The following is a 22844-nucleotide window of genomic DNA, read 5'->3' as shown; positions in this document are numbered from 1 at the left end:
TTGAGGTCCGGCGATATGGCGGTCAATGCAACCGGAGCACGTCGTCCGTTCCATCGATTGGCGCAGATGTTGTCGAAATGCCTCCGCATGGAAATGTGGCAATGAACTGGAGCACCAACCATCACGTAGAAGGCATATTACCCCTCGTGCAGGTGAAAATGGGTCTTCCGCAAGAATAGCAAATTTGCCTAGACAGTAAGCCGTTGTGGAAAGGTCACTGGCCCTACTGTTCACCGTCTTACCTGAGTGGTCAGCACCTTTGACTGCCATGCACAGGGCCGAAGTTCGATTCCTGGAAGGGTTGGGGATTTTCTCCGCTCGAGGACTGGGTGATATCATGATTTTATCAGCCCAGTGTGACGTCCACTAAAAAGACTTGCAGCTTGGCAGACGAACTTTCGCAGGTGGAGATTATCGGGAATCAGTGCCATACGATCTCGTCATATCATTTTACTGGTCCCATGAGGTGGTCGATTTGTCCATACATTATGAATAGTGTGATGGCTCGCTGCCACTATACCACAGGGATTCTCTGTGTCCCACAGATGAGCGTGGTCATAGTTGACGATACGACCCCACATAAAGTTAGTGTCGTCTGTGAAAACCATGGATGGACGGTAATCTCGGTACCTTCGCGGCCTGTGCGATGGACCTGCGACAAAACCGTCGCTGCAGAGGCAAGTTCGTAGGTAATAAGTTCGTGTGCGCGTTGTAAGTGATACGGATACTGGCAGCTGTGGAGAATGCTCCACAAGGGCATCAGGTTTACCACATGCTGGCGAGCCACTTCTCTCCTACTGATACCGGGGTCATACTGTGCAGTGTTCAACGCTTGCTCCTCGAGGGCCTGTGTATGTATCGGGTGCACCTGCTTTTCGTAATTACCCGTTCCCATATACGAATCTGCCTCACACAAACGACGACACAGTTGAAAAGAGTTTATTGAGCAGCTGCTGTCGGCTGGGATACTTTCCGTGTTACAATCGTGCTGCTGCCTGCCAGAACCATTTGTCTGTCCTTGTGTGAAGACCATGTCGGCCTGATCCTGGTCTGTGTACCGGGCCGTCGCCTCTTATCGTTGTACTAGATGACACACGTTCACACCACAGTGAGTTGGCAACAGCAGTGTACCCGATGCCCCCTGGTACTGATGTGCGAGCGTACCGTTGTCGTGGCCCACACTACTACCCTCCTGAGTATCGAGTTGAAACACTAGTACAGAACATTCTCATTTACCTAGTGTGTTCTCATGTGTGCTTCCGATAACTGAAAACCTACCTTGTCAAAGATCTTTTATCTCCACTTTCAAGAGGCCACACATCCCTTGTAGCCGATTTCCGGCCGTATGTCCATATCACTATTTTTATTCACTCCTTGTTCTCTCAGAGGAAAAAAAAAACTTGCACAGCATGACCATTGCACTACGAGCCTCGAAGGAAGGCAAAGCATTTTGAAACTACACGAGGTGAAGTGTGGCCAGCAGTTCTAAGATTATGTTCCTTGTAATTTCGAAATTCTACTGGAAATACTGTTATATGAGAGAAAACATTTAGATTAAGTAGTGAAATTTATACTTGCAGCCACTGTGAATAACTTTTACTTTAGGGAATATTTCACAGAGCAGTTTTCATTATCACACAAAGTTTTCATTCGTGTAAGCTGTACATCTACAAAACTTCGGATCATACAATATTTATGTTCTATATTAGTTTTGATCTCCCATAAGTATAACACACTTATAAAAAGATTTTCTGTGTCCTCCAGCACGTCTTTGTGGAAGAAAATACCATGCCAACCCATCTCACAATATCCTTCTGCCTCTTCAGTTAACTGCATATGCTGTACTTCATGTGCTTTATGAGTTTGACAAAGTCCTAAATGGGACCTCATGAAGGCACGGGGGCCACTAGCAGCAAACTCCGGAGATCTCTAGGGACAACAGGCATCTTCTTAGAAGCGGGCTCCTGGGAGGAGGGGCAGTGGCCCGGAAACAAAACATGCGGGTAGGTCAAAGACTTGGTATTGTCTGGGCTGGCTCCCACATGGAGCCAGCGGTCAAGATGGCGTCGGACATAGCCACGTGCTGTGGGGTCCGGAAGGCCGTCTGAAAAGAGCCGGTTAATGGACTGTGTTACACATCCAGCCCGCGCGAAATACATTATTTCTACATGTTATTCCCTCTAGTCATAGAACACCTGAGTGGGGAGTTGCTTTCGTTGGTAATGCTTTTCGTCAAATAACGGACTATCCCAGGCTGGTTGGAATATTTCCATCCTTGCTTTCTCGTGGAAACCTCAGCGGCTGTTTATTGTTGACATTTTTTCTTCTCCATTTATTGGAGAGGAACTGTGACAGACTGAGGCCACTCCACTTATCTTCTTTCTCTCGCAATGATGGACGGAAAACCATTGGCTGTACGAAAAAAATCTGTAAGTAGGAGTTTACCACTCCCTTTTCTGGAAACTTCAGACGCAGGAAGATAGACCACAGAGGGACGTAAAAGATATCTGTGAAGTGGGAGTTCGGAAGTCGGCTTTCTCAGAACTGCTTTCGCCGGAACGCCGCAAGGAAGTTGACTAGATAACTAATAAAACGTTTGCTCGGTGGAATGTTGCTCGCTGGAAAAAAAGTGTATTGGCCGATGTAAAAGGAAGCCTTTTGAGTGGTGAAATAATCTTTTACGCAGGTTTTGTACAGAGCAGAGAGGTAAAATAAATCTTTTTTGGGCAATCTGGATGAAGGTGTGGAAGCAGACTCTCGGGGTTTGCGGCCGTGGAGAGGAGGATTTTTGGACTTCGGAGGCACGGCAGACGACATGTTTGAGATTGTGAGTGTCAGCCGATCCCACATTGCTTGATGATACGTGGCTGGAAGAAGGTACCGACGGTTGCAGGACTCGACGCTGCGACTCGTCAACTAGAGTGATATTATTTGGCAGCATAGAATAACTGGGACGGAAAGGAGATAGGCGTTTTTTTGGTCTGTTGCATCTAAACTTAACCAGCTTTCGTGACTAAACAAATGATCGGAGATTCGAGGGCTCATCCACGGACGAGGAGATTCTGTCTTTCGCATGCAGATTTCATATGTCTTTATGGCAAGATCAGGCTAATCCCTACACACATGACCCTAGTTGTGGATGAATAATGTATTGAAACTGTGGTCACTCTTAACCTCCTTCTTTCTTATAGAATTTGCCAACCAGTCTACCCACGATTTAAGTGTATTTCAACGTCCAAATTGGGTAATTCCTCTCAGTGATTTATTGCGCACATTAATGTTGTTAATGTGTCAGGATTGGCGAGAAAGGGAAAGCAATGGGCACCCACTGAGGTGAAATATCAAACATATTTTAAGTGCATGAGTGTTTAATGCCGTAAAAAGGAAATGCAGGTCTAGAGAAGCCACCGAAACTGAATCGGCAGCTACCCAAGAGAGCAGGAGAGTAGAGTGTCTAGTCGGTTCGGAAGCTGCCAGCAGAAGAGAGCGGACAGCGTATCCGCTCCCGGTGGCTGGTCGCGGTTCCACCCCCTCGTGACTGCCTCCAACCCTCCCTACTGGACAGCCAAGTTGTAGACGCGCAGTTCGGTAGCGTTACCTGTTCTCCAACACGTGAGTTTAGCTGCTGATGTTTCAACACGTGAGTTTCAAAGTGGTTCTGTCCGGTTTTGCAAAGTGACTGATATGATGAAACTAGTCGCCAGGCAGAAGGCCCTGAGGGACATCAAGTGAAAAATAAAAATCAAATTTTATACTGTTAAATCCATTCAGTATCGGCCCCCACTGTACAGTGTGTAATTATTGCTTTCTTGATTATATGTGTACTTACAAGCAATGTGTACTTACAAATCTGCTGGAGTTAAAAATTTGGCGAAGACTGTTAATTCAGTAGAAAAACCAATTTTAACTATCTAACCTCTAATTTTTTTGTAGGGACCAACACCTGGGACTGATTTTCCAATGGAGATTATATTCATATAGTTCAGTCCGTTGCGCAACAGAATCACTACGTATCTGGGTTCGTGAGGAGCGATCTTTCTCTAAGTCGGTCCAAACAGTGCAGATCACTTTTGCAGCCAAAAGACTTGCTAGTTTTGCTGGCGTCTTACAGGCTAGGGGTTTGATGTCGCATTGACGTTGGGGGCGTCAGAGATGGAGAATACGCTTGGATTGTGGAAAGGCGGTAAAGAAAACTGACCGCCTAATTTCAAAGGGAACAGTCGTGCACTCGACTCAAGCGATTTAGGGAAAGAGCTAAAATCTGTATGGTCATATGGTGATTTGAACCACTGCCCTTCTGAACACGAGCCTAGTTCCTTACCACAGCGTCACCTGGTTTGCTCCTAGTACAAAAACGTACAGGAGATGAGCAAAACATGATTTCAAGATTTAGAACTGGATCATAAACAAGTTAAGTAGCCGAACAGTGAACATCGCTGTCTTCGAAATGGAATGACCCAGATTCGATTCCTGGTACTTCATCAGTTTCTTTTCTTTACTTTGTTTTATACGTATGGAGGTCTGGCTCACAGACTGTGCCTAGTGAAGCCAGTCTCATTAGCGAGAAGAGTTCAACGAGGAATACTACAAAGAAGGACGGGAGCCTACTGCAGCACACTAATGATGCTTTTGTTAGTAATTCTAGGAATATGCCCACTGGACTTGGCAATTAGGAAAATGGGAGCCTTTTACTGGTTAAAGAAAGGCAATCAAATAGAGGTTCGAAGGGTGCCTGGTACCGAGGCAGTTCAAAATAGGTAATAAAAGATCGCATATTATAAATGTGGCAAAATGAGTAGGAGACTTCAGACACAGGTAGAAGACCATACGAATTTCTCCCTAACATCAGGGAGCGATTAGAAATGAGATTTCTTAACCATTCGAGTGGACAGGTACATTACCCGACTGGCCATGGCCCATATGCTACGTATCTATATAAAATTATAGGACAGATGAATGATAGCTGCATCTTTGGCAGTGTGGGCACATCAGAATATACATTGTGGGACTGCACGCTCCTTGAAGATGCACCGTGTAATGGACGTCAGGTATTAAGCACGTTGGATCCCAAAGCAAGGGGTTAGTCGACTTGGCGCATTTTCGGCTATATCCAGAAAGGACAAGGATGGCTTCACGAGGCATTCAACCATAAGTCATCATGCTGCCACCCACGATAGACAACATACTTTGTGGATGGATAGAAGATAAGAGGTCGGTGGCCACCGAATGCAATACTGCCCCAAGAATCTACATTGGGCCGGTGCAAATGATCACGGAAGTATGGACTTTCAGAGTGATGGGTGGAATTACTTGCTATAGTGGAAACGCTGCTGTCGGGTTGCTCGGCGCCCGAGGAATCCTGCAGATAATGGCTGTTGACCGGGGTAGTATGAAGGCGGGTCCAGTAGCAGAGACAACCATCTAGAAGTTAAATGCACCAATATAAATGAACAAACAAAGAACAAATTTTGTAGTGCTTATAGTAGATTATTAGTTGGGTAAGTGGTTAAGGGCCTGGTACCTTCAACCCCCACAAACCAACCTAAGTGGTTAAGGATTTCTTGTATTTTTGTAATAGTAGAAGCAATTTTAGTTTTCTTTCATTTCTTTCTTTGTTCCTCTTTCTTTTTTTATATTAAGTATCAGAAATAAATAGTTAACACATAATTTTCTTACTATCCAAGCCAACTTGATTTTGATGATCGATTTTAGCATTTCCGATAATAGTCTATAATTATGAAGACAAACAAATAAATAAAATTCTATAAAAATGAACGTATGTCTATGTGTGGGTATGTGTATTTTCCACCTTCTCCTCCTAAATCAATGGACAGATTTGATCCAAACTTGGTACACACCTACTTTACTGTCAGGTGACAATCGCTGTGGGGGCTAGAACCACCTATTTCTCAAAGGGGTGGGGGTGAAAAACGGGCGTAGACACCGACGCGTGAATTGCAGTTTTTATTCGTAAATGAGAGCTTTTAGCAACTTTGCAAACCTTAATTACAAACCCTTCTGAAATTATTTTTCGACCACGACCCCTACGAAATGTTGAAAGAACAGATGTTTATCGCTTACTACTTTTCTGCTGTTAAAAATTTACCACATGAGACATGACGTCATAAATTATTACTTCTTCACTACAAACTGTATTCACGACACTTTTTACAGACAGTATGCACGTATACCACTGGACACAAGCGCAAAACTACATCATTGTGGGACACATAGTTCAGGAAACATGACATCATAAACTATAAGATGAGTGAAAAATATCGCATCATGCACAACTCTTATATGTATTACTTCTTTACAATAAATTTCACAGACGGTATCCACATATGCTGCTGAATGTATTTGCAATATATATATATATATATATATATATATATATATATATATATATATATATATATATATGTATCACTATAACATTGTAGGAGATATGACGTCATGAACACTAGCTGCGTGTAAAACTGTCGCATCATGCATGACGTTTGAACTTATTATTTCGTTGCAAATAACTCCATTCGCAACACATTTCGCAGACAGTGTCCAAATATACCGCTGAATGTACCTACCAAATTTTATCATTGTACGACAGATAGATGAGGATACGTAACGTCATAAACGTTAAGCACAAGACCTGACTCTGCATGGTACGGGCGTTGACGCATAGGTATAAATAAATAGCTGAACAACGCCGCGTTTCTCTACTAGTACATGATAAAATGTGTAAGCGATTCGGCAGTATACAGTGGGTGAAATTAAGTACACAGGGCTGTCCCCACAGGCAACAACATAGGCACTATTACAGCTGAGCCTGGATGAAAGATGCGGGTACGTCATTCCATGCTTATTCCAAGACACCATGGACTGCATGTAAAATATTCCGTTCCAAGGCCAGTATTCGGACATACATCCCATCGTCGGCGGCACATATTATGCACATCCATATCAGTTATAAAATCTCTCTGTTGCAACTACGGCTGGATCTGAAATATTCACAGGGTTCTATGTTTTCTAGATACACATCAGATCCATCCTAAAGATTTTAAAATTGACAATCGTGCATGATATATGCTATTGACGGTAGGTTCTATGCCCAAATACCAGTCAGACGGTTGAATTTCTTACATGTGGCTCGTAGTGTATAGCAAGATGTGTCTTAAAGAGTACTTGCGAGCATTATTATGAATATCAGTCAGTTACAATGCTTTTCAAATGATTTTTATTTTATAAATAACTCATGATGAGCCCATTTCGGCAACTGCCATCATCAGGCGCTCTGTAAATACGCAAGTAAGTAATGGTCTGTAACCATGATCAGAAAAGTTATAATACATTCGTTTGTTGTTTTTACCTTGCACGTAGTATCGTTGCTACCATGTCCCGTCTGTTTGTAGAAGTATTAGTTCTCCTTAGATGTACGTTGGAGATGTATATCTGACTGCGGACGCTTTTTATGCATGCTATTTTTCTCTTGACAGATTGGATGGCAGTGGATCAGTGATATTACGTGTCTACATAGTTACCATGACACATAAATGATGTGTGGAATTTCGGTTGGTTTTTTATTACTATTGTAGCTTTTGTTCTAATTACATGTAAGATAAAACACGAAATGAACGCATTATAACTTTTCTGATCATGGTTACAGACCATTATGATAAGACCATCATTTACTTAAGTATTTACAGAACACCTGATGATGAAAATATGACGAAGTGGGCTCATCTGAGTGACTCATAAAATAAAAACCATTTACGAGCAATGTAGTTGGCTGATATTCATAACAATCATGGCATTACAAGGCATATTTTGCACTACGAGCCCCAAAGAACAAAAAAACTGCGAGCATTCTCGATTTTCTTTCCATGTGACATTTTTTTAACTGTATGCTAGACTTCACTGATGATGTCTGGTAAGTGATGGTATGCCAGTATCTCGGGAAAAGACCGATGTTTCCAAAGGGTAAGAGCTGGCTGGATAACGTGCTTGTCAGAATAGCTGTCGAATACCCTCTCTGTCTGTAGATTAGGACAGCAAGGGCAATATGTGATCTTGTCTTAAATTGTAGAAAGAGAAAATCACGGAAACCTCGAAACTACGGCGCAGCCAACGACCTTAACAGTTCAGAAATGTAACACCTACTGTTCAAATTACCGGCTCGGCGAACAAAAGGTGGTAGCAATGTGTAACTATTGGCTACGTGCAACATCACACCAACGGATGAGTTCGTCATGATGGAGAATGTTTGAAAAGACGACTTGGTGCCTCTGTCGTGCCCAGTGTTGTTGCTGGACGTGGCACGTCAAGCGAGGCTGCAGCAGTTCTGTGGTGTTCCAGACGGCGTCGTACTGTGCTTGTGGATACTGATAACGTTGTGAACATGCCAGTCTCCCGACACTAGGTGCGTGAAGTTGCTATCCTATGCGGCCGAGAACACATGCCTGTCCTGGCGGGCCCTAATGGCATGGGATCGATGCGATCTTGTATGGAATTATGGCCCTCCTGAACGCATTGATTCTATGGCGTCGTGTTGAAAAGTAATGCCTCCCAATTTTTGATATGAAAATTCTTAAAGTTCTCCAAATAAAAGAAACATTATTAACATTCTACTTCAATATTCTTCATATCTATATGTTGATTTCTCAAAATAGTCACCCTCCGATGACCACATTTCTCCCAGCGAGAGACCAGTTTGTTTATATTGTCAGTCTAGAATGTCTGGCTTTGTTGACGAAGTCGTTACCTCTACTGGCATCACTTCTTCACCATCATCAAAGTGAAGTCCTCGAAGGAGTTCTTTCAGTTTTGAAAACATATAAAAATCGAATGGGGCCAAATCGAGACTACGTGTAGAACGATCGATGACAGTGAACCAAAGGCGTCAGATTGTTGCATACGTCACAGCGCTCGTTTCAGATTGTTGCATACGTTACAGCGCTCGTTTGTGGTCTAGCATTATCATGCTGAAGGATAGGGTGCTCCATGTGTGAACGAACTCTTCGGATTCGAAACTTGACTACAACATACTGTTTCCCAAGCACAGACCTAGTTGCATTAGACAGCGCTCTGTTACGCCCTACAATTTGGAGAACTATAGCGGCACGAGGTTGCAGATATGCAGAAATGAAGGTAAAGGTGTAGAATATTAATAACTTTCTTCTTTATTTAGAAAGCTTTAAGTGCTTTCACATGAAAAATTCGGAGGAATAAGTTTTCAGCACGCACTCTTATATTCCCATGACAGTCGTGGAATTCCGAGCAGCACAAAGAGTAAATTCGTGCAACGACATAGGACAATTTCGCTAGACCACGATTTTGGCGATGCTGAATACTGACTCATGACAGTAGATGGTTTAACTTCATGAACGATGTTCACACAAATAAACAAAAGTAAATTGTGATATTCGAATGAGAAAGCCTGTGTATACTATTTCCACACATACAGAATGTAGAAGGCGTTCGCACAGCATACTTCGCGTGGTGGTGTTCAGATGCTAATAATTTCTTTCTAGTACACTTCACATGAATTTTACGTTTCTTTGTACAGTTTCCGAGCCTTGCTATTTTAATAGCGAGCAGTGTATTTCACAATAAGGTGCTTTACACTATATCTCATTGTCTTTTATGTACTGCACGCAGTCTTAACCACGTCTTAATGGTTTTCCTTTCTCTCCCTTCTTTTCTTCTTTCTTGTGTTTTCATCTCAGAGGTCCTTACTTTGTATAATAGTTAATATAATGAGAGTTGATAATATTTTCTCACTTGTTATTAAGTGAAAATAAGTCCAAACGAACACATGGATAGTGTAAAAAGAGACACTGCAATATTAATTGTAAGACATGATCAATGAATAGAGAATGATTAAATCTTTGGTAGTCTGTCGATTAGCGACAAACAGTGGCAAATATTCTGCGCAACATAAAGATTTAAATTTACTATTCTATTCTATTTCCTCATGTTCATGAAATTGGCATCGGGATACGTCGTTTGTTAAATCTGAGAATATTATACAGCGTGAAATTTAATAAAACCGACAACTTACATGACCGATTCCTGACTGGAAGTTGAGGAAAAAAGGTACTACGAACATGTGTCCTGTAATGCATCGTTGTCACTGTAGACAGCGCTGTCGAATGACAGTTCCTTTGACAACGTGTGCGGCGCGGAGAGTCCGCGTGGTTTGAGGCGTCATGTCACGGACTGCGCGGCCACTCGCGCCGGAGGTTCGAGTCATTCCTCGGGCATGGGCGTGTGTGTTGTTCTTAGCATAAGTTGGTTTATTTTAAGTAGTGTGTAAGTCTAGGGACCGATGACCTAAGCAGTTTGGCCCCTTAGGAATTCACACACATTTGAACATTTTTGACCACGTGCCGTGTGCCCCTTGTATGTTGTATGCAGACCGTGTGTTTGACGCAGCGTGCTGTAAGTGGACGAACGGTCCGGTGTTCATGTCGGGAACAAGCCGAGATGGTGTTTGTGTAGACCAGGTAGATGGAACGGTCGAGAGGCAGCACGGCTATATCAAAACAAGTACCCTCGCAGACAACAACCACATCAGAACATTTTAAGCCTTTTTGGACGTTTGTGTGATCATGGGTCATTTCAGACAGACGGACATGCAGGGAGATGGCGGAATGTGTCCATACCAGATTTGAAGGACCGGATTCTACAAGATATTGAGATGAAACGTACTACAAGCTCCAGGCAACAGGCAGCGCCAACGTGGTGTAAGGCGAAGTATAATTATGTGAATACTGCATGGTAACCTCTATTGTGCCTTGCAATTCCATGGAGGCCACTTTGAACATCTGGTGTGACGTGGATGCAGCGCAGCTCTGCACTATGTTTCGGGACGATGTATTGTCGTTCCAGGTACACCGTCTTCTCAGGTTTCGTTGAAAGGAGAGTGCAAGTATTAGTTGAGGACAAATTGTATGGAAATCAGTGTGGGTTTAGGCCTCTTAGAGGTTGTCAGGACCAGACCTTTAGCTTACGGCAAATAATAGAGAAGTGTTACGAGTGGAACAGGGAATTGTATTTATGTTTTATAGATCTAGAAAAGGCATATGAATGGGTTCCTAGGAGGAAGCTATTTTCTGATGTACGATATTATGGAATAGGAGGCAAACTTTTGCAAGCAATTAAAGGTCTTTACATAGATAGTCAGGCAGTAGTCAGAGTTGACGGTAAATTGAGTTCATGGTTCAGAGTAGTTTCAGGGGTAAGACAAGGGTGCAACCTGTCTCCACTGTTGTTCATATTATTTATGGATCATATGTTGAAAACAATAGACTGGCTGGGTGAGATTAAGATATGTGAACACAAAATAAGCAGTCTCGCATATGCGCATGACTTAGTTGTGATGGCAGATTCGATTGAAAGTTTGCAAAGTAATATTTCTGAGGTAGATCAGAAATGTAAGGACTATGGTATGAAGATTAGCATCTCCAAAACGAAAGAAATGTCAGTGGAAAAGAAATATAAACGGATTGAGTGCCAAATAGGAGGAACAAAGTTAGAACAGGTGAATAGTTTCAAGTTCTTAGGATGCATATTCTCACAGGATGGCAACATAGTGAAAGAACTGGAAGCGAGGTGTAGCAAAGCTAATACAGTGACCGCTCAGCTGCGATCTACTCTCTTCCGCAAGAAGGAAGTCATTACCAAGACTAAGTTATCTGTCCACCGTTCAATCTTTCGACCAACTTTGTTGTATGGGAGCGAAAGCTGGGTGGATTCAGGTTACCTTATCAATAAGGCTGAGGTTACGGATATGAAAGTAGTTAGGATGATTGAAGGTGCTAGTAGATGGGAACAATGGCAGGAGGGCGCCCACAGTGAGGAGATCAAAGAAAAACTGGGAATGACTCTATACATGTAGCAGTCAGGGCGAACAGGCTTAGATGGTGGGGTCATGTTACACGTATGGGAGAAGCAAGGTTACCCAAGAGACTCATGGGTTCAGCAGTAGAGGGTAGAAGGAGTCGGGGTAGACCAAAGAGAAGGTACCTGGATTCGGATAAGAATGTTGTTGTTGTTGTTGTTGTGGTCTTCAGTCCTGAGACTGGTTTGATGCAGCTCTCCATGCTACTCTATCCTGTGCAAGCTTTTTCATCTCCCAGTACCTACTGCAACCTACATCCTTCTGAATCTGCTTAGTGTATTCATCTCTTGGTCTCCCCCTACGATTTTTACCCTCCACGCTGCCCTCCAATACTAAACTGGTGATCCCTTGATGCCTCAGAACATGTCCTACCAACCGATCCCTTCTTCTGGTCAAGTTGTGCCACAGACTTCTCTTCTCCCCAATCCTATTCAATACTTCCTCATTAGTTATGTGATCTACCCATCTAATCTTCAGCATTCTTCTGTAGCACCACATTTCGAAAGCTTCTATTCTCTTCTTGTCCAAACTATTTATCGTCCATGTTTCACTTCCATACATGGCTACACTCCATACGAATACTTTCAGAAACGACTTCCTGACACTTAAATCAATACTGGATGTTAACAAATTTCTCTTCTTCAGAAACGCTTTCCTTGCCATTGCCAGCCTACATTTTATATCCTCTCTACTTTGACCATCATCAGTTATTTTGCTCCCCAAATAGCAAAACTCCTTTACTACTTTAAGTGCCTCATTTCCTAATCTAATTCCCTCAGCATCACCCGACTTAATTAGACTACATTCCATTATCCTTGTTTTGCTTTTGTTGATGTTCATCTTATATCCTCCTTTCAAGACACTGTCCATTCCATTCAACTGCTCTTCCAAGTCCTTTGCTGTCTCTGACAGAATTACAATGTCATCGGCGAACCTCAAAGTTTTTATTTCTTCTCCATGAATTTTAATACCTACTCCGAATTTTTCTTTTGTTTCCTTTACTGCTAGCTCAATATACAGATTGAACAACATCGGGGACAGGCTACAACCCTGTCTTACTCCCTTCCCAACCACTGCTTCCCTTTCATGTCCCTCGACTCTTATAACTGCCATCAGGTTTCTGTACAAATTGTAAATAGCCTTTCGCTCCCTGTATTTTACCCCGGCCACCTTTAGAATTAGAAAGAGAGTATTCCAGTCAACATTGTCAAAAGCTTTCTCTAAGTCTACAAATGCTAGAAACGTAGATTTGCCTTTCCTTTATCTTTCTTCTAAGATAAGTCGTAAGGTCAGTATTGCCTCACGTGTTCCAGTGTTTCTACGGAATCCAAACTGATCTTCCCCGAGGTTGGCTTCTACTAGTTTTTCCATTCGTCTGTAAAGAATTCGTGTTAGTATTTTGCAGCTGTGACTTATTAAGCTGATAGTTCGGTAATTTTCACATCTGTCAACACCTGCTTTCTTTGGGATTGGAATTATTATATTCTTCTTGAAGTCGGAGGGTATTTCGCCTGTCTCATACATCTTGCTCACCAGATGGTAGAGTTTTGTCAGGACTGGCTCTCCCAAGGCCGTCAGTAGTTCCAATGGAATATTGTCTACTCCGGGGGCCTTGTTTCGACTCAGGTCTTTCAGTGCTCTGTCAAACTCTTCACGCAGTATCGTATCTCCCATTTCATCTTCATCTACATCCTCTTCCATTTCCATAATATTGTCCTCAAGTACATCGCCCTTGTATAGACCCTCTATATACTCCTTCCACCTTTCTGCTTTCCCTTCTTTGCTTAGAACTGGGTTTCCATCTGAGCTCTTGATATTCATACAAGTCGTTCTCTTATCTCCAAAGGTCTCTTTAATTTTCCTGTAGGCGGTATCTATCTTAACCCTAGTGAGATAAGCATCTACATCCTTACATTGGTCCTCTAGCCATCCCTGCTTAGCCATTTTGCACTTCCTGTCGATCTCATTTTTGAGACGTTTGTATTCCTTTTTGCGTGTTTCACTTACTGCATTTTTATATTTTCTCCTTTCATCAATTAAATTCAATATTTCTTCTGTTACCCAAGGATTTCTACTAGCCCTCGTCTTTTTACCTACCTGATCCTCTGCTGCCTTCACTACTTCATCCCTCAAAGCTACCCATTCTTCTTCTACTGTATTTACTTCCCCCATTCCTGTCAATTGCTCCCTTATGCTCTCCCTGAATCTATGTACAACCTCTGGTTCTTTTAGTTTATCCAGGTCCCATCTCCTTAAATTCCCACCATTTTGCAGTTTCTTCAGTTTTAATCTACAGGTCATAACCAATAGATTGTGGTCAGAGTCCACATCTGCCCCTGGAAATGTCTTACAATTTAAAACCTGGTTCCTAAATCTCTGTCTTACCATTATATAATCTATTTGATACCTTTTAGTATCTCCAGGGTTCTTCCATGTATACAACCTTCTTTCATGATTCTTAAATCAAGTGTTAGTTATGATTATGTTGTGCTCTGTGCAAAATTCTACCAGGTGGCTTCCTCTTTCATTTCTGTCCCCCAATCCATATTCACCTACTATGTTTCCTTCTCTCCCTTTTCCTACACTCGAATTCCAGTCACCCATGGCTATTAAATTTTCGTCTCCCTTCACAATCTGAATAATTTCTTTTATTTCATCATACATTTCTTCAATTTCTTCGTCATCTGCAGAGCTAGTTGGCATATAAACTTGTACTACTGTAGTAGGTTTGGGCTTCGTATCTATCTTGGCCACAATAATGCGTTCACTATGCTGTTTGTAGTAGCTTACCCGCATTCCTATTTTCCTATTCATTATTAAACCTACTCCTGCATTACCCCTATTTGGTTTTGTGTTTATAACCCTGTAGTCACCTGACCAGAAGTCTTGTTCCTCCTGCCACCGGACTTCACTAATTCCCACTATATCTAACTTCAACCTATCCATTTCCCTTTTTAAATATTCTAACCTACCTGCCCGATTAAGGGATCTGACATTCCACGCTCCGATCCGTAGAACGCCAGTTTTCTTTCTCCTGATAACGACATCCTCTTGAGTAGTCCCTGCCCGGAGATCCGAATGGGGGACTATTTTACCTCCGGAATATTTTACCCAAGAGGACGCCATCATCATGTAATCATACAGTAAAGCTGCATGCCCTCGGGAAAAATTACGGCTGTAGTTTCCCCTTGCTTTCAGCCGTTCGCAGTACCAGCACAGCAAGGCCGTTTTGGTTATTGTTACAAGGCCAGATCAGTCAATCATCCAGACTGTAGCCCTTGCAACTACTGAAAAGGCTGCTGCCCCTCTTCAGGAACCACACGTTTGTGTGGCCTCTCAACAGATACCCCTCCGTTGTGGTTGCACCTACGGTACGGCTATCTGTATCGCTGAGGCACGCAAGCCTCCCCACCAACGGCAAGGTCCATGGTTCATGGGGGGGATAAGAATGATTTTGTTGTAATAGGCTTAACATTAGAAGAGGACCAATGTTAGCACTGAATAGGGGATCATGGAGGAATTTTATAAAGGGGACTATGCTCCAGACTGAACGCTGAAATGCATAATCAGTCTTAAAAGATGATGATGATGATGATGGTGATGATGATTAGGTACACCGTCCATTTCCGGACACATGTTCATAGGATCTTTTCTTTCTCCATTTCCAATCAGGAATCTGTCACTGAATTTTGTCGGTTTCATTAATATTCACTCTGTATATGTTTCCAGACAGGCAACATTAGTTTTGCTACTGAAATGCATGATTATCACTACTAGAGCATTGGCACTCTGATGTTAACATGTACAAACACATGCACGTGTCATGTTCTCTACTTAGATGCTGGTATACAGCAATGTCTGTCACGTTTTTTCCGTGCTGGTTTCACTACACGTGGTGTCGACCAAATATGAGAATGGAAGATCAAGGCTCGAGGCTACTAATGAGACTGGAGAGATTTTGTATATAAAATATGGAAACGTCACAGTCAGCTGTACATGGCCTTACCTTCCATTTCTTGTTCTCACTGAGACGGCCAGCTAGGGTGGCACCGGCGCTTCCAGCGCCCACAATAACGAAGTCGTAGCTGCCCTCCACGTCACAGGCGGCATCCCGAGGCAGTTCGTAAGCCGCGGTCAGGAGAGGGTACACTGACCGAACGAGGAGTACCAGCAGATCGAAGAAGACGAGCGACCCGGGGTCCGAGACCCAACTGGTAGACGCCCAGTGGCAGGACTGATTTGCGGATGACGACCAACGTGGCCTCAGCGTTGCTGGAAGACACATCGTGACACCCTTGCCGTCGGGAGACGGCCTTTTGGTCACAAGCGTAACCTGTCTGTTCAACAATATAAAACATTGCAGGAAATGCAAATAATTCCCTTAATTTCGGAGTACTGAAATAGAGGTGCTTGAATGCACCAGTGATCCGACTACAGCGGTAAAACAATTAGGTTCAAAACAAAAAAATTCTTCAACTTTACAACATACACTTTGAAGCGGCTTAACCGCTGAAATTAATCAGAACCATGATTTCATAGCAACATTAGATGTACGTAACTAGTTTAATTTACTTCGGAATTTATTAACAATTACAGGAGGACGCTTACTGCTTCTGATCTACTCATAATAATAACTAAAACAACAACATCAAAAAACTTCGTTAAGAGAGAAACTAATTGTAAGACACTATTCCAAATATCTTACAAAATCTCACGATTTGTAATTGCATCCTGCCTTAGCTATATTGAAAAACCCTTACTCAGAGAAAAATAAACAAATTAGCACTAAAGCTTTAACCTAAGAGATGCAAGATAGTAGGCAGTAAGCAAAATGGTGCACAGCAATACTGACTTAAACAAAACTCTTGTACTAACTAGAAACCTCTTTTGTTGCACACACACATCATCCAACATTATGAAAAACATTGGATAGTAAGTTTATAACAAAACCTTAGCACATCCAGAAAATCAGTCCGTAAAGGTGTCAGGTTGCTAAACCCATGAAACTGACATTTTAAGAAACAATTTTTTTTAATAGTACAATACGAATCTACCTCAAGAACTTCCCACAAAAAGTTGCACTGAGACAGATGAAGTAGAAAATTAGAAGCAACAAGTAGCACTCAGACGCGGTGCTACAGGGATATCGTCTTTGGCCAGTGACCAAAACGACCTGGGCCCGATTTCCAATTAAGGCATTGCTTTAGTTTTGAATAAAAATCTTTAGAAATGGCTGCCCAGGACTTCTAGTATAATAAGTCACCCTTGTTCTGGCATCTGCCTTGTTAATGAGGGCGCGGTAGTACTCAGAGCACTCCCTTGTCTTTGGGGTGGGAAAATGCCCCGAAAAGACGAAAGGATCATCAATGGTCAACGGCTTGACAATGCAGAAGGCAATGAAAACTCCTGCATTAAAGGCATATCATATGTATCCACAGGACATGTGACCCATAAATGGAAAACTGGCATGATGATCTCTCTTTGGCCAGTGACCAAAACGACCTGGGCCCGATTTCCAATTAAGGCACTGCTTTAGTTTTGAATAAAAATCTTTAGAAATGGCTGCCCAGGACTTCTAGTATAATAAGTCACCCTTGTTCTGGCATCTGCCTTGTTAATGAGGGCGCGGTAGTACTCAGAGCACTCCCTTGTCCTTGGGGTGGGAAAATGCCCCGAAAAGACGAAAGGATCATCAATGGTCAACGGCTTGACAATGCAGAAGGCAATGAAAACTCCTGCATTAAAGGCATATCATATGTATCCACAGGACATGTGGCCCGTAAATGGAAAACTGGCATGATGATCTCTCCATTTGAAAAGGATTCCGGACTACTCCCCCATTCGGGTCTCCGGCAAGGGATTGCCAAGGGGAAGGTGACCATATGAAAAATTTATAATAATCAGCTATGGGATAACGTTCTACAGGACGGAGCGTGGGGTCTCAGAAGTTTTAACGAACTAGGAACGTTAGAAAATCTGAAAAGGGAAATGCTAAGGTTCAAAATGGCTCTGAGCACTATGGGACTTAACTTCTGAGGTCATCAGTCCCCTAGAACTTAGAACTACTTAAACCTAACTAACCTAAGGACATCCATCCCCGAGGCAGGATTCGAACCTGCGACCGTAGAGGTCGCGCGGTTCCAGACTGTAGCGCCTAGAACCGCTCGGCCACCCCGGCCGGCTGGAAATGCTAAGGCTCAATCTACAAATAGTGGGGGTCCGTGAACTGAAATGGAAAGAAGACAAGGATCTATGGTTATACGAGTATGGGGTAGTATCAACAGCAGCAGAAAATGGTATAACAGGGTTACGATTCTTTGCAGAGAGTGAAAGAAGAGTGTGAGCAACTATGAACAGTTTAGTGATAGGGTTATTCCTGTCAGATTAGATAGCAAACCAACGCCAACTACGACAGCTGATTATACATGCCAACGTCGCAATGACAAGAAGACATACGGAAAGCATATGAGGATATTGAAAAGGTGGTCCAGTATGTAAAAGGAGAGGAAAATCTAATAAACATAGAAGATTGGAACGTCATTGTAGGGGAGGGAGTAGGAGAAAGGGTTACGGAAGAAAATGCACTTGGCAGTAGTAATGAGAGAGGAACAAGTCTAATTGAATGGTGCAATACATTTCGGGTGGTAATAGCAAATAGTCTGTTCAAGAAGCACAAGCGTACCTGGAAAACACTCGGAGACACCGGAAGTTTTCAGCTGGATTACATTATGGTCAGGCAAAGATTCCGAAATCAGGTATTGGATTGTAAGGTGTACCCAATGGCAGATAAAGACTCAGATCACAATTTAGTGATGGTGGAGAGCAGAATCAAGTTTAAGAGAACTGTACGAATAATTAGTGTGGAGGAAGTGGGATACAGAAGTCGAAGGAATGATGAATCGTGTTTGAAGTTAGCTGAGAACGTGGATACTGTGATCGGGACTGATAGAGTAGGCACTTCAGTTGAAGAGAAATGGACATCTCTAAAAAGAAAAATCACCTATGATGGACAGACAAACTTGGTACAAGAAAAATAATTGCGAAGAAACCTTGAGTAACGGAACAGTTAAGTCGATCGATGAAAGAAGGAAGTTCCAAAATGTTCAGGAGAATTCTATTTTTAATGTGGCTTTATTTGAAAATGGGTAGAACTGCACAGCAACAGAAAGGAATTTTTTAAGGAAATTTAATTCTTGGTAAAGGAAAGAAGTGCTGGAGAGTTAAGTTGGAGGCCAATAAGGGGTGGAGAGTTGAAACCCCTGTTTGTTCTGCTGAATTATTAGTCACATACTTTCTTCGTTGCTACGAGGCGTGCTTTTTAAGTAAGGTCCATTTTGCTGTAGACACTAGTAGTTCGGGCGCATAAATCAACTAGCGCGTGCGTCGTGTACCGGTATGCCTCGGGAACTACTGTGCTCAGTTTCAGCTCTGTAGCTAACCTGTATGGTTCTGTTCTGTGCTTTCAAAATGCTTGAGACTATCAAATTGCCCGCCGCGTGTGAGGTTCGCTTAGTCACACGGTTTTTGTCAGTAAGGAACCTGTCTGCTGCAGACATTCATCGACAGATTTGCGAAGTGTACCGTGGTCATGGTATGAGTGAAAGCAAAGTGAGTAAGTGAGTACAAGAATTCAAAGATGGCCGTGACAACGTCCAGGGATGAGGACCGCTCCGCCGGCCGGTGAGGTCGAGCGGTTCTAGGCGCTTCAGTCTGGAACCGTGCCACCCCTACGGTCGCAGGTTCGAATCCTGCCTCGGGCATGGATGTGTGTCATGTCCTTAGGTTAGTTAGGTTTAAGTAGTTCTAAGTTCTATGGGACTAATGACCTCAGATGTTAAGTCCCATAGTACTCGGAGCCATTTGAACCATTTTCTTAGGACCACTCCGGTCGTCCTTCTTTGATTACAGATGATTTGGTGGCTTCAGTTGAAGCGAGAATTCGTGAGAACAGGCGCCTCACAATAACAGGTCTCTCAAACGAATTTACTGACGTTCTGAACACCTAAAGTTTAGGAAACTGTACTCCCGTTTCGTCCCGAAACCCCAACAGAGGACCACAAAAACCAAAGATTTAAGTGTGCGATGAAGTTCTTGACTCGTTATCACGAAGAAGTCAGATGGTAACTGGAGACGAAACATAGGTTTCGTATATCACGCCCGAAACGAAGCAACAAAGAATTGAATGGAGACACACACACTCGCCTTCAAAGGTAAAGGCCAAACAGACTCCGTCCCAGCGCAAAATCATGGCGTCGGTGTTTTGGGATTGGCATGGTGTTTTGTTGGTCAGCTTCACGCAACGAGGAACCACTGTCAATGCAGAATCACACTGCCAAACCCTGAGAAAGCTACGCAGAGCGATTCAAAGACGGACATGCTGACAAGGGGAATTGTCCTTCTCCATGACAATGCAAGACCTCACACAGGACGTCAGACGCGCGATTTATTGGACAGCATTGGCTGGGAAGTTTTAGACCACCCAACCTACAGTCCTGATCTTGCGCCGAGCGATTGCCATCTGTTACTCCACCTCAAACAACACCTCAGTGGCAACCGTTACAATGATGACGACGACGTGATAACGGTAGTGAACTCTTGGCTATCGGAGCAGGCGGCAAGTTTTTATGAAGAGGGTATTTTGAAATTGGCTGAAAGGTATGATACGTGTTTGAACAAACTTGGCAACTATGTCGAAAAACAGAGTGAAGTATGTATTTCCTGTAAATAAATTTACTTTTTTAAAATAACCTTTCATTGTCACCTTACTTAAAAACACGACTCGTACATTCATTGTTATACATATGCTGTCGCATCTTCTATTTGCTACATTTTGTTCTTCCTCGATCATGATATTATCAACATTGTCTCTACTTTTCAAAATTTCGTTTTCGAATGGTGCAGTCGCTTGCTTTATTACCAGTGGTGCGCTTTGGTAACTGTCTATCCCGACATCCACGTAGGACATTATTTTATAAAATACCGCTAACCAAAAGGGAAATTTTCGGTGTTGGTGCTTCAACCTCAGGCTGTTGTTGTTGTTGTTGTTGTTGTTGTGGTCTTCAGTCCTGAGACTGGTTTGATGCAGCTCTCCATGCTACTCTATCCTGTGCAAGCTTCTTCATCTCCCAGTACCTTCTGCAACCTACATCCTTCTGAATCTGCTTAGTGTATTCATCTCTTGGTCTCCCCCTACGATTTTTACCCTCCACGCTGCCCTCCAATACTAAATTGGTGATCCCTTGATGCCTCAGAACATGTCCTACCAACCGATCCCTTCTTCTGGTCAAGTTGTGCCACAAACTTCTCTTCTCCCCAATCCTATTCAATACTTCATTAGTTATGTGATCTACCCATCTAATCTTCAGCATTCTTCTGTAGCACCACATTTCGAAAGCTTCTATTCTCTTCTTGTCCAAACTATTTATCGTCCATGTTTCATTTCCATACATGGCTACACTCCATACAAATACTTTCAGAAACGACTTCCTGACACTTAAACCTATACTCGATGTTAACAAATTCCTCTTCTTCAGAAACGCTTTCCTTGCCATTGCCAGTCTACATTTTATATCCTCTCTACTTCGATCATCATCAGTTATTTTGCTCCCCAAGTAGCAGAACTCCTTTACTACTTTAAGTGTCTCATTTCCTAATCTAATTCCCTCAGGCTATAAGGCAGATTCACAGTTGCCATCCTTTTGCTGGTATCTTCAATGTGTTCAAGACATCGTTGAATAGCCTCTTTACCCTCATGAACTGTAAGGACTGTTCTCTATTTTAAGCCCCATTTTGTGGCTGATCCACGAGGGGTTCTTCGTTTCGCAATTGCATCTAAAAAACCATTCCTCGAGCTGAATGAGAAGAATATTGGTACGTCTGCAATAGTACTGAAGAACAGTTCTATTTGTTTACATTACTTGTAGCTTTGGTAAGAATTAAGTTGAGTTGGTATTCATAACAAAGCACATAATACGAGAAATGATACTCTTCTCTTACATTTGGCTGCACATGACGCATGTACCATCATAACTCCCAGATATTACTTTTTCTTTGTGTTCTTCGACAAGATCGGCTTGAATATTCTAACTCAAGCTGCTGAAGAAGATCTTTCAACAGGCTCTTCATTAGATAATAGATAACGGTATATTACAACCAACTGAAATTTCGAAGACACCTCAGTTTCATATTCTACCACCTACACAAAACCTGCCTTAGCTATTTCTGAATTAATTTCCTCATGACCAGCATTCAATATACACACTAGTAAATCTTTTTGTTCATCCTTGGGTGTAGTCTTAAACACTGTAGGATTGTTAAGGTGCTCTCTTACAATCGCATCTGAAGCATTTCCACCTGTAGTATGTCCCAATATCTGCCAGTGACTACCTGAGGAGCCAATACAGAATGACATAAAATCTACTTGAATTAAAACTCTAATGAGTTAGACCAGGTGTGCCAAAAGTTCAAAAGAAAGACACCTAGAATTGGATGTAGATATCTGGTGACAACTGAATACTCTCGCTGAGGTAGACAGCCGTGCAATGATGAGATATTGATGATACTAAATTCATGTTCATATTACTGAACTTCGAGTAGATGAGTCACTATGTTTGACGCATGGAAAATTATTACTCTGAAGCTATGTCGGCATCCAGTACGATCAACATAGGGAAACTGATGGTGAGTCAGTACGAGATGTGTTCAGTTTATAGCTACGTACCTGGCGCGGTTGCATTATCTTACCTCCAAAAACGTCATCGCTATGTTCAAGCTTCCCTGTTGCTACGATGACGTTGTTCCAAGCGATCGCACTCTGTCAGTCTCCACAGATGCGACTTTGCCTCATAAACATGTCCCATTCTGGGTCTATCTACAATTAGAACTATTATTCTAAAAATGTTTACTTCAGTTCGCAAAGTGTGCATTTCATTTCTGTTGATGGGAG

At 42.6% G+C, this 22844-nt stretch overlaps 1 protein-coding gene across 1 annotated transcript in view; it reads right to left on the bottom strand.

Annotated features, from left to right (window-relative positions):
* The window catches only part of LOC124777468 (glucose dehydrogenase [FAD, quinone]-like), a 59144-nt gene that overhangs the window by 15831 nt on the left and 20469 nt on the right, over nucleotides 1–22844 (bottom strand). The gene's annotated exons all lie outside the window — the stretch shown is intronic.

Source organism: Schistocerca piceifrons, chromosome 1 (assembly GCF_021461385.2).
Source record: "Schistocerca piceifrons isolate TAMUIC-IGC-003096 chromosome 1, iqSchPice1.1, whole genome shotgun sequence".
NCBI lineage: Eukaryota > Metazoa > Arthropoda > Insecta > Orthoptera > Acrididae > Schistocerca > Schistocerca piceifrons.
This window is presented reverse-complemented; position numbering and strand designations above follow the sequence as displayed.